We start from the raw sequence: 13,388 nt of genomic DNA, 5'->3' as shown, positions 1-13,388 counted from the left end.
GCACATGAGCATTGCCCAGCCAGGAAGGTGAGCAGAGAGCCCTCTGCTGGTCAGGGTTCACGGGCTGCCTATTGGAAGAGGGATGTGAAAGTGCCAGGCAAATGGCAGGGAAGGGGCAGAAGCCGTAAGCTGAGGAAGGGAATGGCTACAATTCTAACTTCTTATCATGCCCAGCTTGAGCGAATCTTCCAGTCATGGCATGGGGAGGGCCTTCGTGCCCCCAAGAATAGCTCATCTTACAGCAAGAGAGACAAGCAACCACTGAAACATGCCCCTATAAAGCAGGGATTAGGAAAAGCAGTCAAAGCATTGAGCTGTGGAGCAGACGGTGTGACAGGTTCCACAGGGCAGGGATCCAGGAGCAGGTAACATGAGAATGATTCACATCCCTTGTGCGTATTCTGGTCCCCTCCCCAGTCCAGCTCTCGTGGTGACACATCGTCCATTTTGACTCCAGCCTTCCCACTGCTTGAGCCTTTCCTGAAGGAGGTGGATGTTTCAGCCTGGAGCCCACATGTCGAAGCACTGCAGCATGGGGGTGAAACGCACGGTGACACAGGCTGTGACACAGACAAGCTGCGGGTAGACAGCCCGTCCCGCATCTCCCAATACAAGTGTCCTTCTCAGCTTTGTGGGCAAGAGGCTAGATATTCTCCACCATCGACTCCAGTGGCTAGATCCTCTCTACATTTCCATGGTCCTTCCAGAACTCCTGGGCGCATGTGCCTCCCAGTCTCATCCCAACATTATCTCAGAAGTTGTCCAATGTTTTCCTTCCCCACTAAGTCCCTTTCCCGCCTGGCTGGTTGTTCCTCGTTGGAACAGGACTGAAATTAATATGACATTCAGGGGATGATGTGTATAGAAAACAACTCCTGAATGACACCATCCTGATGCAGCAAATGTATAATTTCTCCGGCAATAAGGAAACCAATCTCCCCAGGAGGAAAAAGGCAGCTCTACTGTCTGTGTTCAAGGAGAATCAAAAACACTCAAACAGTTGCAGAAAATATTGATATTAAATCTCTGTCTCTTTCGTCAGGCCCCCAGTTCTCCAAAGCCCCCTCTCCCACAGTAAACAGAGATCACTTATGCTGCAGCATCCCTTCGAAGAGCAGTTGTGGCCCTGCAGAAAACCCTACTAAACAAGCTAAGTAGCCACAGGGCGAAAGGCAATGTCTTGTCATGGAACAAAAACCTGCACAGAGTAGGAGGAACACACAGGAAGGTTACATTAGTTTTCATATTGTGAAAAGCTGAATAGAGGGGCTTCAAGGTTCTGTACTTGGTCATGTATTAATGAACAAGCCAGGTGAATGGGCAGCTTGTTGGCAAATGAAGTCCAGTGTTGATAAAGGCAAGGTACTGCACATGGGAGGGGAAAATGTCAACGACTCCTGCATTGGGTCACCCTAACATCGCCAGACTGCAGTGTGTTTACTCCTCTCCATGGCACTGAAGCGCCCAGTATCTTACCCTTCCGCACTGCCCCCCGTACATTCACCCACTGATGCAAAGGGTGGGAGAGAGCATCCTTCTCCATCAACCATGCATAGGTGTCCCGGCTGCACAGTGTCCCGGCTCCAGAGAAAGCCTCCAAGACATACCCCTTACTAGCTCTCTTGCAAACCTGCCTTTATAAAAGCACAGAGATGCAGCACAAACGATTCATATTGCTCTGCCCTGCTCCCTCCACGCTGCACACTGACATAAATTTGTTAGTCTCTAAGGTGCCACAAGGACTTCTGTTCTTTTTCCGGATACAGACTAACACGGCTGCTGCCCTGAAACCTGGAATTAACGAGGCTCCGACGCGATTCGCTCTCCATAGAAAAAGGCATTGTGCCCTGTGAATTAACTCTGGCCCAGGGAGGGGCAGCAGGGGCTACCACGCATGCAGGGATACCATGTGCCAGTCACACGCAGCTGCCAGGACAGGGAAGGGCAAAGATCTCAGTTTGTGTAGGCTTGTTACTGGCACTTTCTGATTGGTGAATCCAGAGCACAGCAGTCAGAGCTCTGGTACTGCGACAAACAAATCAATACACAAATTAAATTACGACAGCAGGATCCTGGCCACCTCTCACAAGCACGGATCAGGTTAATAGAGGGGCCACTCGTCACGCTCTGCAGTGAGGAGGGACTCCGCTAGCCAGTCTAGCCTGGCCCCGTGTATGTTAAATCTGGGACAATTGTGTCCTGCTGACAGTGGCTGGGGGATCCTGGCAGCTTCCCGTCTGAGCCATGGGTGGGCCCACGCAGCAGGGGCTTGGCCCTGCTCAAAAGCTTGCTCCAGTCAGGCAAGTTAGAGGCTCTGGTGCTGGAAGAGGGAACTGTCACCTGGACACTGAGTTTCTTCCCTCCCTTTGCTGCCCTTCCATTGGCTCAGGGCGTGATGGGCCACTGCTCATGTTCACTTGACTGTCCTAGTTCAGAAATGCCAGGAAAGGCAGCGCTAACAAGCAGTGACAATGCACCTGCCTCTCTCGCCTTGGTGGGCCTACATGGGCAGGGCCTGGCCCAGACACCGGCTCTTTCTTGTGTTTGTGACCTGGCCAGAACTTGAGCATTCAAGGGCTACGCAACTGGAAGACAACCAGGCCTCCAAGAGGCAGCGGGGTCTGGGCTCCCCCTTGGCTCTGCGGGACGGGCAGAGATGCTGTCCCCACAGGGAGCTCGCAGAACATCAGGCAGGGCAAAGGCGCCATCTGCTGAAATGGGACCCTGCTTCTGGGGTCAAAACTCAACTCGCTTCCTGTGGTGAAAAGACGGGCTGCCTCCCATGGGGCAGGATGCATGCACGGGAGCAGGGCTCTCCAAATCCCTTCTCCAACAGAAACAGCCTGAAGAGAGGGGAGTCAGGGACCGAACCAGCCCTTTGGAAAGAGATACAGCTCTGGCTAACAGAAGTGATCTGGCTGGGTCAGAGCCAGGCTCCAGGCAGCCCAGATTCTGACAGCGTCCAGCACCAGATGCTATAGACAGCTCGGCTCTAGAGGGAAGGCAGTGCAGAGCGAACTAGGCTCTGAATTCAAACAGGGGCTGCCTTCAAATGGTTTCACATGGGGCATTAGTGCAGAGCAGCTACTGTGCAGCAGCCACTGCAGGCTTTTCCCCAGGTAGCAGGCCCCAGGAATCCTGCAGTAACAGACATGGGGTGATCTGCTGCCCAGTCAGATCTCGTCCTGGTCTCTAATAGTCAGAGATCAGCTTGAGCCCTGAAGCAGGTTTTATCTCCCTTCCAGGGGCTTCTTCCTAATTCTCCCTGGCGCTTCCAGACCCTAGACTACCACTGGCAGTGTCCTGCCCCCTCTGGCTGATGCTGTCCCAGGGGCAGCGGTGGCTGGAAGCCAGTGTATTACACTGCAGCCTTTGCAGAGGGTCAGACACAGCTTCAGAGAGTGAGTGACCACGACCGATGAGCAATGGACCCTGACCCCAACCGTTGCTCTGCTGGGATCCAGGCCTGCTGCTCGGTTCATTAGGACACCCGCTCAGCTGGAGTGTGAGGGGCTCCCTGTGTCCTCTGTCCCGGGAACCAATTTGTGAAGTGCGTGCCCTCATTCTTCTGTCCTGCGCCAGTCACTGCCCTGCAATGCCCCCAGGCCAAGTGACGGCACCCAAGAGCCTGCACACACTAGCTGGGCCTCCTGGGCCATTGTTGCCAGGTCCTGCTGAGTGACTGCTCAGTGATGGAGTAGCGCATTGCCCTAGGACCCGCCGGGGCTCCCTGTCCTACTCTCCAAGGCTGCCCACACGCTGGGAACCTGCCACGCTAGTTGCTGCTGTGCTGGGTTACAGCTCCAGCCCCACAGCCTCCCTTCTCCAGTCCATCCAAAGAGCAGCTGCCAGGATTGCTCCACTGCCCTTTCCCCATACTCCCCCCCCCCCCATATTGCAACAGTCATTATCACTGCGCTAACTGCAATCTCCGCACTTGCTTCTCACCATCCACAGCTCCATGACCTGCCCCTTACAGCTTCTCCCACCCTCCTCCAGCTCTTCCCTCACCCCTTCCTGCCCTCTGCCGCCTCCCTTCAGCTCACCAACCCACCCTCGGCCATAGCACTCCCACTCCTGCCCCACCAGGTTCTGCCAACCCTTTGCCCTCCACTTCTGGGCTCCACCTCAAAAGCCCCAATTCCCTCCAGGATTCCTTCGCCATTGATAAAAAACTCCCTGGGTTCAAGGCCTCCATGATACTCCACTCCTTCAACCCAGTCCCACCAGCACCTCACCATCCCCTTCTGCCACTGCCCTTCCCCCCAGCCCTCCCCATCCTTCTTCCCCCTCCACCCCCGTGCACAGAGCCCATAGTATCGGTGACAGGGTGCCGCTCGCCTTGCTCTCACTTCAGTCCCTGGTCTTCTCCCCTCCCATTTCTTCACAGCCTTTGAAATCCATGCCACCCAGCCCCTATCCTCAGGCCTGGATGTGGCCTACCACCCCCCAGCCCCTCCACTGCTGCCTTTCCCCATCCTTCTCATGCAGGCGGCCAGCCTGACCCTGCTGCTTCTCAGCTCCAGCTTGAGCTGTCTCCCCTGCTTACTCTCTGGGTCATGCCCTGGGCCATATCTTTACCAGACGCTGCTCTCTCTGATCTGTCTCCCCTCTCCCTGTCTCTGGCCTCAGCTGTCGCCCTACCACCCCCGTCCCTGCATTGATCTCCTGTCCATCCATCTTCCTGGCCCGACCCCCATCTTTCCTGCTGCTTCGCCTGTCCCAGTCCCTCTCTGCTCCCCTTAGCTCCTTCTCCCCCTCTTGGCTTCACACTTCCCATAATGCAAGTGAATTTCAGTGCCAATAAACTCTGTTGGCATGACAGGGGGCAAAGGTGTTGCCAAAGGTCAATGCAGCCCAATCCGACTCCCACCAAGGACCGGTTTCCCAGCAGTAGTGGGTCCATCCAGTGCCCAGATTGTCAGGCTAGTTCTGCCACCGTTTTCACTCTGCCACGTCCATGTTACTTTCTCTTCCATACTTTCTGGCTCTGATTCAATAAGCTACCCCTGGAATGCTTAACTTAAAGCCTGTGGGTTATCTCACTGACTTCAACATGCTTAAAGTTATGCATGTGCATAAGTACCTCGCTGAACAGGGTCTCTCTCGGAAGAGCTAACGCTGCCCAGCGGCCATATTTCTTGCTTCAAATTTTAAGAGCTGTGAGTAAAATTCACTCCCGTGTCAAGGGCTAGCATGGGTCTGTCTACACTGCAGCCGAGAGGGAGCCTCCCAGCCCAGGGAGACAGACTAGTGGGGCTCAACCCTTGAACACTGAGGTTGGGGCAAAGATTCAGACCCTCAAGCCCACCCGACTCCCTGGGTCTGAGTACGTCGCTAACCCAAGTCTCGGACAGATTACAAGTTGCAGGTTTGGTGAAGAGAACCAGCTTATCCTTCTGTGTCAGTCCCCCCACAACACACACTTTTACAGCTACAGCTTTACTGGTGATCCTACCTACAACACAAAGGCTTCTCTCACCCTCACAAAGAGGTTGAAGTTATTCTCAAAAGCTACAGAAGAAAGGTTTATGTGCAGCATTCAAACATCAGCACATAGCTCTTTTTAATAACACCATCTTTGGGGGGGGGATGAAATTAATCTTTCCTGAGCATAATGTGTTCTGTTCATGACCAGATAAAAGAGCAAAAACCGTAATAATAATAAAGCGACAACCTGTTGTATTTATTTCTGATATCTGACCCATCAGGCGAGTCCTCAATTACTTCTCTAATTAGTTTTCACCTTCATGAAGGATACAACCTGCCTCTCTAGAGAGAAATCTACAAATGAGAAGCTATTTCTTGCAGGCAATAATGTGGAAGCGGCAGTCATATTAGGGATAAGCAGGGATAACAAAATCTGCTATTAAAGGGGAAATAAAATCATTTTCTCTCAAGACTTAACAAATTTTCCTCATTTCCAAAAGGAGAGGGGGGAAAAGGGAATATACGAACAATCCCTTCTATCCCCTCTGCAAATTGTACTCAGTGTGGTCACAAGGCAGGTATCTGACTACTTAGTGCTTTTTCCACAATGTAATTGTCAACTCTACCAATGGAATCCTCTTCCATGAATGGTGGAAGTGCCGGCCAGTAGCCCCAAACCGTGGGTCTGAGAGGCGGAAAGGCCACAGCACAGTCACATCCAGAACTACCCAAACTCAGCGTTTGGATGGCCCCTCTCCTTCCTTCTCAGAGCCCTCACACCAAAGAGGATCATAGCACCACCCTGTAGCCCTCCTTAACATTATTAATCCTGTGTAATGTAACTAAGGACATTCTTATTAGCCATATAAGTGTCCAGCCCTTGTTTGACTCCACTGAGCCCTTGGCTGCTGTGTAATCTTGTGGCAATGCGTTCCACAGGCTAACGTCATGGCCATGTCGTGCAATAATGTTATTTTTTTCTCAGTTTTAAACATCCTGTCTTTCAGTTCCATTAAATGCCCCTTCTCCATGCTACAAGACGGGGTAAGTAGGTGTGACAATCTGGACGCCCCAACAAAAGGATAGGGAGTCTGAACACCAAAGAATAAGCAATTGAATCGACTAGTTGTATACAACTAATGTATAAAAATATGTCCAGTAAGGGCTTTTATGAAAGCTTGTAATGTTCTGAACTTGATGGCCATTAGGAGAAATGTATATAGGTTATGGTTATGAATGGATGTTTATATGATTGTAATGGTAACTGATGCAACTACGAAGTGGTTCTCAAACTTTTGTTCTGGTGACCCTTTTCGCACAGCAAGCCTCTGAGTGCGACCCCCCCTTATAAATTAAAAAGGCTTTTTTTTTAACACCATTATAAATGCTGGAGGCAAAGCGGGGTTTGGGGTGGAGGTTGACAGCTCGCGACCCCCATGTAATAACCTTGTGACCCCCCTGAGGGGTCCCAACCCCCAGTTTGAGAACCCCTGAACTACAGCATCACCTCCCAACAAGGGTGCTGAAGCGAGGAACACCTCCCAAGTCCCAAGCCAATTGTGTACACAAAATCCACTTCAGGTACCCAGCCTTTGTCCAGGCAAGGAAGGACAAAGCGGGAGCATTAAAGCTAATGGAAAGGCATTGAAACCATCAAGAAAACCCCAGGCTTGGAAAACTAAGGGCTGGTCTACACTAGAAATGCCATCTGGTGAAGACGCTCTACGCCGACAGGAGAAAGCTCTCCCGTCGTCATAATAAAACCACCTCCGCAAGAGGCGGTAGCCGTTCTCCTGCCAACCTAGCGCTGTCTACACCAGCACGTAGGTCGGCACTTATGCCCTGAAATGAAAAGCTGCACGTGAACAGGGACCTTGCCTGGGAAGGGCTGGAAGCGCAAGGCCGGTCTCCTGGGGTTGGCCAACCTTCTGGGGGAATGAATGGGGAATGTTGCAGTGCATAACACAACTCATCTTTATTGCCCCTGCTAGCCTAAGTAAACGCAATGTCCATATTCCTACGTGCCAGCAGAGGGGACTCTATGTTCATCTATATAAACACATGCCAACAGCAGCTCTGGGGCGGCATATCTTGGCCTGGACTTTGATAGCAGGGGTGCAGAGACTGCACCAATGGATTCCCGCCACTCCCGCCCATGTTCATGAGTTCTCCCACTGCATGCCCATGCTGGAGTGCTAGGAAGATGTTGTTCCACTTGGTGCCAGAGGCTTCTCTTTAGTAGTTGTTGAATAGAAACACCGGAGTTACATGAACTCAGGACAGAAATTCCCCAGCACAGGCTGTAGCCTGACATATCCTGCCGGGGAAGCAGGATTCCTCACCCTCCACAGAGGAAAATGCAGTTGCACTCCTGCCCTGTCCCATGCTGAGGGGTTAAACGCACAGATTCAGAGGAAGCAACCAAATCAGCCAGGGTCTCTGGTTGGGGTAAAACTGGAGCTGGGCTTTAGCTGCCTTGGGTGCTTTTCTGTTGTACCCAGAAGAGACCCCAGGTGGGTACGTCCAACTTACTGCTCAATATGCAAAAGTCAGCACTTTTTCTAGTCTCTCCTCAAGACAGTCCCAGGACTGAAGGGCATTGGGTGCCCTGACATGACAGAGGGAATGCAGTCCCAGCACATGGCACTGGGAACCCATGAGCCATAAAATTCCAGGTCCCTCCACTAACTTGCTGAGGGACTTAAGTGGTTCACTGAACCTGTCACACTTTCAGAGGTAAGTAGTGCAACCTAGTGGTCAGAGCAGACATCTGGCCTAGTGGCCAGAACAGAACCAGAGGTGTGTTCAGGAAGCAAGTCGAGGGTAGGAGCCAGGAGCCAGAACAAAACCAAAGGGCAGAGCCAGGGTTGTGGACAGAACCAGGAGTTAGAAATCAGGAGTTTAGAGGCAGGCAGGGACTGGGGCTGGAGTGCAGCAAGCAAAGGGGGAGCAAGGGCTGGACAGGAAGCTGGTCTGGTGCAGCTGCAAGGGTGAGGCCTTGATCCACACTGAGGCATGGCTGCATGTCATGGCACCTGAAGACCTGCTTCGGGAAGAGTTGTGCAGTTTCATGGGCGGACTGAACAGTGCAGCAGGGAATAAAATGGGCCACCTTGGTCAGGAGGTCCATTATGCTCACGATAAATGAGTGCCCTTGGGAGTGTGGTAATTCAACAATAAAGTCCATTGTAAGGCTGAACCAAGGACATGGAGGTGTGGAAAGGGACTGAAGGAGGCCCACAGGCTTGGCTTCACATGGGCACAGAGGGTGCATGACTTGACAGTTTTAACCTCAGTTCATAGGGCTGGCCACCGGAAGTACCTAGCAACCAGGGTCCAGGTTTTAAATTGGCTGCAATGTCCAATCATGGGTGAGTCATGGCACAACCGTAGCATCTGAAGCTAGGAGCTGCCTTTGGGAATGTAGAGACTATCATATTATAAATGAAACAGAGTCTGGGAAGCATCAGTGGCTTAGAGTTTGGCAGACTGGGGACACAAACAGGTCCCTTGAAAGCAAGGAACAGATAGTGGTCATAACATGAAGTGTCCTGCTCCACTCCACGGTATCTGTCCTAGCGCAACAAGGCACCCACCTTCCTGTTCTTAGTCCCTAGAGGGTATGTAACCATGAAGTCACGCTGGGAGAGGAAAAGAGCCCAGCAAATCTGACATGGATTCAGTTGTCATATTGTCTGTAGATACTCCAAATTCATGTGAACAATCGACACTTGGACAGGGGTGCAGACTTCCTCAAGGGGATGCCTCCATTTCTTGAAGGTGGCCATGATGGTCAGGAGTTCCTTGTCCCACACGTCATAATTTCTCTCAATGGGAGTCCGTTTCCAAGACAAAAAAAGGTGAAGGTATGAAGCAACTGGAAAGGGCTGGTGAATTGTGAGAGGACTGCACCTATTGCAAAGTCTGAAGTATCGGTCTTGACTAGAGAAGACTTTGTGTGGTCCAGATTGGTCAAAATGGAAGCTGAAATAAATGTCTTTTAAAGCAGTCAAAAGCTGCCTGTCAGTGGACCAAGTCAACTTAGCCCTCTTCTCTGGGGGGGGGGGGTCATAATGGGAGCTACCAAGTTAGAGAATCCTTAGATGAATTGCTGGTAAATATTTGTGAACCCAAGGAACTGCTGCACCCCACCCATACTGAAGGGTGCCTTCCACTTGGTGATGGCTGAAACCTTTGAGAAGTCCATGGCAAGTCCCACCGAGGAGATGACATAGCCCAGAAACTCCACAGTATCCTTTTCAAATTTACATTTCTCAGGTTTGGCGTAAAGTTGATTTTGGCAAAGCCAATCAATAACAGTGTATGCATGGTAATCATAGAGTTCTTAAGTCTCTGGGGAAAAAAAGAATAATATTTCAATAGACAACCAAGAATTAGGTCAAGGATGTCTCTGAAAACGTCATTCATAAAAATGTTAGAAAGTAGTGGGAGCATTGCATAGACCAAATGGCATGACCAAATATTCAACATGGCCATATCTGGTTCAAAATGCTGTCTTCCTTTCTTTCCCCTGCCAGACTCTGAGCAAGTTGTGTGTTCCATGCAGGTCTTTCCAGGAGTCTGTTTATGAGAAGAAGGAGTATTGATTGCAGGCAATGATATTGTTAATGGCTCAATCAACACAAGGTCTGAGGGAGCCATCCACCTTGGCCACAGAGGAGATAGGTACTCCCTCTAGGAAAGTCAAGTGATGGATGAACCCCTTCTGCAGATTTTCCTTAAGGTACTCCCTGACGCCTGCAGCTCAGGTTCAGATAGGGTATAAATGCATCCAAAAAGGACTTTAATTCCCAGTTGAAGGTCAATTGGACAATGGAGAGCAGCTTCTGTGGTACATTCTCAATTAGGGTCAAAGATGCCTTCTATTGCCCAAACGAAGCTCTTGAAGTGTTCAAAAAAAGAGGACTGGAGCCTTTCTGGAGGAGGGACACCCACTTCAGGGCCGCTCTGATGAGTGGTCTATGTACTAATCCCACTCAGGACTAATCGGGAGGGTATAACTGCGCTGCACTGCAACATGAACTAGAGACAATGTGGTTAAGGAACCCATGAAACTTGGCATAATCCCCATCACACTTATTGGGTAGGGACAGCTTGGGCTCACAGAAGTGGATGTGAGAGTTGGGGGGAGGGGGGAAAGAAGATGCTGCCTAGTCTTGTACCTGGGCCTGGAGGGCTGCATTCTGGTCACAAAGTGTGGTGACCTGAGCCTGCAGGACCCCAACAATGTCTGAGGAGATGGGCTGAACTCCTGCTGGGACTGGTCTGGAGGGGAGCTCCATGCCATGGGACGAAGTCCCTGTTATCTTCTAGTGGGCTGGTCAAACTGTCACAGCCCCAGGTGTAGGTGGTGCAATCTAGTGGTCAGAGCAGAATCAGATGGAAGAATTGGAGTCATGCTCAGGAGCTAAGCCAGTGGCTGGAGCCAGGGATCAAGAGTTCAGAGGCAGGCTGGAGTGGAGCAGGGACCTGCCTCCCAGGGCCGATGAGTGTACGGGAAAGTGTGTAGAGTGCTTCAGGATGTAAAGCACTTAGGAACCTGCTAGGTGATATCAGTGGAGTTCAGTTGAATGACAAAGCTAACGGAAGGGTCAGAGCTGGAGTAGCGGGGGCTGCAGGTCAGGACTGAGATACACTGGAAGCTGGCACAGCTCTTAGCTGCATCTCACCAATGCTTTCTGGTCCTCACTTGCATGAGCGCTGGTATCCCTCCTGGATAGTCTGTATTAAGATGTAAATGGAAGCAGAGAACTTTTCTCAGCAGCATGGAGACATGGTGGTTTCCGTCCCATTTCTGAGTTTCTCAGTGATGCTGCCCTGAAGTCCCAATATCTGCTGGGAGTAGGCAGCTTGCATTGTTACAGGCATTGTAATTGCACAATAAAAACATTTTTCTTCACCACCAGTGGAATTGGTATCAACAATATGTTTGAAAGCTTTATAGCCCAATGAATTGTAAGGCAGGAATAGGAAAGGACATTGTGGCTTCAGAAAACACAAGCTGCATCTATATTCAGTGATATTAAATGGCAAGAAGCCTGCATTCTACCAAAGCAAAGGGCTGGTCCACTTCCCATAAAAGCAAAGATCTCAGAGTTCAGCACAGTGACTCTGAGGAGGGTGGGGAGTATCCAGGACATCACAACCTGTGACAAGGCCTTTAACGCAGAGCACTCAGCCATGGGGCAGGTTGGCACAACAGAAGCCTCACAAGACCCTAACAAGCACTGGCACATCTCCCAGCGCCATCCGTTTGCCCAGCATAAGGAGCGGAGATGGTCGGGCATATTCCAATTAAACAGGTTTTCAGCTGAAAATGCTGCTTTGTCAAAGCCAGAGTGTCTCCTGGAAATGTGTCGGTTTGGATAAATTTCCAGTGACGTTTCCTGCCAGCTGCTGGAGAGCTCAGGCTTCCAAGCCCCCTGGCACCAGGACAGCCCCCACTACCGCCCCTACAGCATAGGCACCGACTCCGTGGGTGCTCCAGGGATCAAGCACCCACGGAAAAAAAGTAGGGTGTTGAGTACTCACCAGCCACAGCTGTCCGGCGAGGCCACCAATCAGCTATTTGGTTGCTGGCAGGAGAGCGTTTGTGGGAGGGTGGAGAGCAGCAAGCGGCCAGCAGGCAGAGAGCCTCGCGGAGGGGGCGGATTGGGACAGGAAGAGGTGGAGGGAAGGCAGGGCCTCAGGGGAAGAAGCAGATTGGGGCGGGTCCTCAGGGCAGAGCACCCACCGGGAAAAATGGAAGTCAGCGCCTGTGGCCTGCAGGATCTGCAGCTCGAGGGCAGTCGCACCACCCAGTCTGTCCTAGTCAGGGACCCCCGACTCTGTACGTCCAGGAGCTCATCTCCTAGCTCCGCAGCGGGGAGTCTGGAAGCCCTGCGAACCCTGGCTCAGGGGCCTGGCACTCGTACGGCTTCCAATCTCCCTGCGGCAGAACTGGCAGCCCCAGTGTCCATGTGCTGAGCTCCCAGCTCAGCTGTGGCTCTTCATCAGTCCACTAAGGCTGACGGGACTAGGAACCTCGAAGCCACGGCTGAGCCAGGAGCCGCAGAGCTTGAGCTCCCAGGGCCAATTTTGTTTTTTGATATTTTGATTATTTCAAAGTGATTTTTTTCAGGTTTCCCTTCCTTGGGACATTGTAAAATTTACACTTTTTGTTCCAAAATGGAATGAAATCGTTTCACAATTTTGGCATTTCCCACACAATGGAAACTCCACCTGTCGGGAGAGCTCAAGTGAGGAGATTTGCACCCACTCTTAAATCTGCAGGAGCATGCTAGCAGGCCGGGGCTGGGGAGGCTTTGGGGCAGCAGCTGTACAGTGAGGTAGAGGCCAGACAGAGGGGCCTTAGGGATAATCCTGTTTCCTTTATGTTCATAAAATTCCTTGTTCAGTGCTAGCAAAAAGTGACTCTCTGGGTTTGTGCCCTTTTTCACATGGCCCCTGTAGTGGGGCGGCTGCTCAACTCCTGGAGAACAGGGGTTAAAAGCAGCCAAGCTAGGCTGATTGGGGAAGCAGCCACAGCTGGGGCCAGCCCAATCAAGGCCCAGCTGGTCCTGACAGAGGGCTGGAGGGCCAGGAGTCTCTCTCTTGCTCTGAAGAGGGAAGGACCTGGTTGCCTGGGAGCAGAGCAGGGCTGGGGAAAGGCGAGAGGAGCTGGCAAACCCCCAGGCTGCAGGCCTTGGGTAAGGCCAAAGCAGGTACTGGGGTTCCAGAGGTGCAGCCCGGGCTTAGGCAGAGGCAGCTGGTCAATCCTTCGCCAATGATGAGTGGCCATTACAGACTGCCATCTGCCTCAGCAAGTGGGGGCTAGATGATGACTGGCAGTAGCCACTGAGGCAAGGTGGGTTTAGAGGGTTGAGAGTTCCTCGGGAGGGGAGACCCAGAGTGGGGGGGTCCTGCTGGGGGCAGAACCCTGAGGAAAAGGGGCATTG

Source organism: Mauremys reevesii, linkage group 18 (genome assembly GCF_016161935.1).
Source record: "Mauremys reevesii isolate NIE-2019 linkage group 18, ASM1616193v1, whole genome shotgun sequence".
Taxonomy (NCBI): Eukaryota; Metazoa; Chordata; order Testudines; family Geoemydidae; genus Mauremys; species Mauremys reevesii.
This window is presented reverse-complemented; position numbering follows the sequence as displayed.